Raw genomic sequence first — 6,000 nt, forward strand, 5'->3', positions numbered from 1 at the left:
TCAAAGCTGGGTTTATGTGGTCTCAACTGCCTTCAGAGCAGAGAAAGTATTTGAGGGAAACATTTGGTTTGTAAATCATTGGTAGTTTCAGAGTATTTCTCTTTAATCCCTCATTTTGAGTTATGAGTTATTGCCAATGCAAGTCGTAGCCCCTTAGTTGAACCAAGCTTATAAGGAAGATAATCTAAGTCCTAGTATTGCTGAGGAGAACCTTGTTGTTTACTTAGGGAATAATTTGTGCTATCTTTCTCTGTGTGTGTGTGTGTGTGTGTGTGCGCGCGCGCTTGTGTGTGCATTTCTAGTATTTTTCTTTTTTTATTTATTTACTTTTTCATGTTAAAGCCCAATATCAGCCTTCCCCTTTCCTCCAAGTATCCCCCAACACAGTTCTACCCTCCAATTTCCCCCTGCCATTCTCCTCCGAGAAGGGGGAGCCTCCTGTTCTAATCCTTCTGTCACATCAGGTTACTGCAAGACTAGACACATCCTCTCTAACAGAGGCCAGACAAGGCAGGCCAGGTGGAGGAATGAAATCCACAGGCATGCAACAGGTTTCAGAGACCCCAGTTGTTGGGGGACCTGCATCAAGCTCAAGCTACACATTTGCTACATATGTAAGGGGCCTATGTCCAGTCCATACTCACCCTTTGGATGGTGCTGAGTCCAGCTTGGCTATGTAGGGATAGTGAGATATGGTTCCTGCTCCTGGAACAGAGGCAGCAGTGTGAAGGCCTCCACAAGTGTTGTTGGTTTTCATATGTAATGCTTGCTTGTATGATAATATACATATATTGTCATGCTCTTCCATTAAGGAATGTTCTCTCTGTCAAGGTTAATGACTCTATGCTAATCAGAGCCAGCACATGTGCAGGAGTTGAGGGTGTACCTAAGATCTCAGCAAAATGGTAGAATGCTGTGACCTTCAGGACAGCCTTTAAGGCTGTCGGAAATAACTCTCTAAACATGAGTTCAAAAAATTTCTCAACTATGTAAACTATAAGGATGCAGTATGAACTATATATTAGGGGTTTCAAAAATCTAAAGGAACAGAGGCAGCTGCACTATATACCAGAAAGGTGTATATATATATATATATATATATATATATATATATATATATATATATATGTCAGAAAGGTACATAGACAGGCAGATTCCTGAGTTCAAGTTCAGTTTGGGACAGCTAATTTAGGTCCTGGTAAGGTTCTAATGATTTCTCCGGATAGGATCCCACTCTGCTAAGTTTACAAATTCATGTATTCTTTTATAATGTTAAAATGTGCTAAAGGACTAAAATGAAATGGTGAATCATGGGGTGATCAACAGGGAACCTGGAGTGAAGGATTGAACTGATATATAAATGAAAGCTAGGCTTTTGGTCTATATGAAATGAATTAGCAGAGAATGATAGCAGTTTCTTATATGTTTTTTTCTAGCAAGAACTGAGAGCTGTCTGGAGATCTCTGGAGAGTGAATAAGGCTCTTTTAGAAATTTTTCTAACAGTATTTCTGATTTTGGTTGGAAAATCCGTGGAGAGGAAACACAGATCTTTTAGATTTCATAGCTCTTTTGGAAATGTTCCAGTAGGAAATCTGAAGACTGACTTATAGAGCTAACACAGCTTTTAGAATTTTTTCAAGCAGTCACCTAGAGAAAACTACAAAGCAATCATAGCTCTTTTACATTTTTTTTTCTGGATTTCTGATTTTGATCAGAATACAGAAGAATTACTTTTAGAATTTATTTTAATAGGATTTTCAATTTGATTGCAAAATTCAAGCATTTTTTTCTGGTAGTCTTTCTAACTTTGGACAATGAACCTATGAGCTCTCCAGAATGCTTTTAGAATCATTTTTAGCATGAGAGAGTTGTCTTAAGCAGAGGGCTGTCTCTAGCAGAAAGCTATCTTAAACATATTACAGAGCCCAGAACTATCCACAGAGAGCTGTCTAGGGAACCATCCTGAGCAGGACACACGCTTGGTCCCATGATTTAACTTTGAATCATTTATTTAACAACTCCCATATATTCCTTCTCTCAGGAACTGAGACTTAGAAAAGGCTGGTTCTTGCAGGTTGGTGGTTCATTCTCTGGGAGCCCCAAAATTCCAGGTTAGTTGGTTCTGTTGGTCTTTCTGTGGAGTCTCTGTCCTCTTCAGATCCTTCAATTCATCCCTCAATTCTTTACCAAGACTCTCCTAGCTCCATCTAATGTTTGGCTGTAGGTCTCTGCATGTTTTGATTGGCTGCTGGGTGGAGCCTCTCAGAAGACACTTATACTATCTATTTGATAAGGAATGCTGTGTTTTAGATAAACAGAGTAAATTTTTATTGACTGTGAGTTCAGTCTAAATGTTCCTGTGTGCCCCTTAACATGATGGCAAAGATAGAAAGTTCCACTACACAACAGATGATGAGCCTCATCCTAAAGTACTTCTGACTGACAACATTAGCACATTTTATCTTGTTCTCAATAACTCTACTACTGATTTGATAAATCTCAGAATTCATCATTTCTCTCCATTTAAAATCTTAGCATTAATCCCTCATAGATCCCTTACTGTGGACGTGGTCTGTATCCATAATGTGTCTCAACATAGATGTCTATCCTTGCTATGATTTGCTATGTTTCCCATTCTTTTCGGAATCAATCCATTTGATCGCCCCTTAAAACCATACTCCATCCCTGTGTGATTTGGATAAGTATAACATGTCCTGAAAACATCACGACTCTTTTGTACATGGATGTTTTATCTCAGAATTTCAGATAGTCTTCATCCTCAAAGTACCTTTCTTAGTTGGCTCCTCTGCTTTCTTTGTATTTCCCTGAGATTCCCTGCAGGTTCCCAAGACTGTCTAACTTTTTATTTCTTGTCCATGTAACTACACTCACACCACTGATAATCAAACCAAGACTTGCAGTGTAAAAAGCCTCCATGACACAAGGGGTCCTAAGATTCCAACTCTAAGACATTATTTTTCCGTTTTTTCTAAGGTATATCTGGTTGTCTCTTGGCTGTTTTATTTTTGATTGTATAATTTCATTTGATTCTGCTTTCTTGTCTGTCTGCTTGTGGATATGTGATCAGGTTACTGGAGAGAGTATAGTTATCAGGTCCCTGTGAGATTAAACACAGGTAGTTGGGACCGTCTAGCTGCTGGAAACTGAACACATACTCTCTGCAAGGTACAGATGTAAAATCAATGAGTTATCTCCCCAAATCTCAATTCCTATTTAATACCTGAGTTGGATTCTTAAGAAGAAGTTGAAGGGGCTTGAAACCCCATAAGAACAACAAGACCAACCAACCAGGGCTCCCAGAGACTAAACCACTACCCAAAGGCTATACATGAACAGACCCATGGCTCCAGCTGAATATGTAGAAGAGAATGGCCTTGTTGTGCAACAGTGCAAGGAGAAGCCCTTGGTACTATGAAGGCTGGACCTTCCAGTATAGGGAAATATCAGGGTGGGGGGGTGGGAAGGGGGATTGGTTGGGGAGGGAGAACACCCTTATAAAAGAAGGGGAAGGGGGATAGGATAGGGGGCTCATGGATGGGAAACTGGGAAAGGGAATAGCATTCGAAATGTAAATAAAAAGATATCCAATTTAAAAAAAAGTCAGGCATCTCAAACACACTATGCTCAAAAGTCAACTTTGGGTCATTCCTCTGACTCCATTTACTCCATTATATTAAAACAAGCAAACAAATCTCTGTTTTTTCCAGATATTCAAATAAACAACGCACCCTGGAGTTACTCTCAACTTCTTTATTTACAGTTTGCCTCAGATCCACCAGTGCTAGCCCTTCAAATACAGTTGCTATCCAAGTGATGCAACCTTTCTTGAAGTCTTTTCAGTGTAAGTGGCCATTGTCAGTCTCTTGAATAGTTGAAATATCCTCTAAACTGAGCTCATGGCTTCCTCCGCAGTTAGGTATTCTGTATTCAGAATTGATTTACCAAGTGATTCCTCTAAAATAGGAATCACGTAATTCTGTAATTCTCTTTCTCTTCTGAAAACATCCCAGAATCCTGTGGTCCTATTTGGTGTAAAAGTTTCTTCCTTTACAGTGGCATAAAGACTCTCTCTGAACCAGTTTGAATTTGCTACCTTTGTGTTTTCTCAGACTCACATTGGCTTCCTCCTCAACACAGGCACAGCCTTAAGCTCAGGACTTTATAGATTCTTTTCTTTTTTCCTTGTCTCGTGTTTATTTGTAGAAACAGCATAGGTCACTGGTCATCTGCAAATAGTGTATAGGTAGGTGTGTCACAGCAGTCCGTCTGTCTTCACACTGAAGGAAGCCTTTTCTATGGGGCCTTCACAGGAGCTTGGACACCTTTAGGAGCCTGGACTGGAGCTGAAGCCTGGGCCTTAGCTGGAGCTTTGGCCTCTGCCTTAGTTTGAACCTTGGGCTTTGGTTGGTAGAGCCTACAACCCTTGGCCATGAAACTTCGAATCTTCTTCCTAAACTTGGGGTAAGCAAAGGAAGCCAGATGGCTTAGTTTGCAGCTGGGGCCCTTTGGCATCTTGGTCTTGATGATCTGAGGCTTCACAAGGGCCTTGATGGCCTCTGTGCATCTACTCACTGCCTTTGCATTGTTGGCCTGTGTTTCCTTCAGGTCTTTCTTGTTGTACTTCTTGGCAAAGCTCATGTTCCTCAGAAACTTGGGGTCAACCCCCTTAAGAAATTCATGTCTTTTTGACCAAGGTTTCTTGATGCCATTTCTGTGCCATTTGCGGGACTGGTTGTGTGTGGTGTGGTTTGTGGGCTTGGCCATGTCTGCACAGTAAGCCGCTGCTCTCACAGCACCTGGGACTGGAAGAGAAAGAGGCTTCACAGTTTTTTGTTCCTTCTGCAGGATGCAGTTTTTCTCAGCTCTGTAGAAGCTTAGTTTTAAGATATACAAGGTTTCTGTCAGTACCTTGTTGTTTGTCTTACCATAGGATTCTCATCTCTGTCATAGAAAAACAAATTCTATCTGCATTTTGATTCTGTACCCATAGTTACCCCTAACTAGCACACGGTACATTAGGAGTATGCATACACATTAATATGCTGATATACTTCCAGCCAGTTCTGTCACTGTTTGGGAATAGGCAGTACTTTTCTGGATGCTAAACAGAAGGATATTTAACCAAACATTTGGAATCCCATGTACTTATAAACTGTGCATTATAAAACTAGGGTTTAATCATCTGTTCTAAAATAAATAGCATAATTGTATTCAAAACAGAATTATTGGGTTTTTATTGTTAGTATGAAACATTAAAATTCTCTTTCTAAAAAAGTCTAATTATGGCAAATATACACTAAGAAATATATTTATCCCTTATGTGATTACATAGTTGGTAAGAATTCATTACATACAGTACTTTAAAAGTACTCTAAAGACAAGGGAAATTTTACATTCTAATTTGCTAAATATTTCAAATTTTAAACATTAAAATATTTTATAGAATACAAAGAATAATACTATACAATCTAAGAGAATAAAAAAATGAAAAAATTAAATAAAATAGGAGCTTGTGAAATGGTTCAGCTGGTAAACACACTTTTCACCAAGCCAGACCAGCTGAGTTCCAGTCCTAAGATTCATATGGTAGAAGGAGATGCCATGCTTCTGGAAATTGTCTTCTGACCTTCATAGCCTGCTCTGGAACACGTGCCCAAAAACTCACACAGGCACACAAAGCCAATGCTTTAAAAATGTGTTGACCTTTAAAAACTGAAAATATTCTTACTATGACTTAATGTACATAGATTTTATATTTACCTATATGAGGATTACACACACACACACACACACACACACACACACACACACACTCAAAAACACACACATAAGTAAATTTTAGGTTCATTTTTATCTTTATCATCATATTAGTAAATAAAAATAGGTAAAGTTCACATCATTTCCAAAATTCTTGATAGGGTATCTTGACATCTTCAGCAGAATCATTATATGGATGAATTTTTTGACCACTTTTAAAA

General features: G+C 39.0%; 1 pseudogene; it reads right to left on the reverse strand.

The window, feature by feature from the left end:
* The window catches only part of LOC148002489 (large ribosomal subunit protein eL29 pseudogene), a 38,919-nt pseudogene extending 34,133 nt beyond the window's left edge, over positions 1–4,786 (reverse strand).
* Between the last annotated feature and the right edge of the window lie 1,214 nt (positions 4,787–6,000).

This window comes from Rattus norvegicus, chromosome 11 (genome assembly GCF_021556685.1).
Source record: "Rattus norvegicus strain SHRSP/BbbUtx chromosome 11, alternate assembly SHRSP_T2T, whole genome shotgun sequence".
Classification (NCBI taxonomy): Eukaryota; Metazoa; Chordata; class Mammalia; order Rodentia; family Muridae; genus Rattus; species Rattus norvegicus.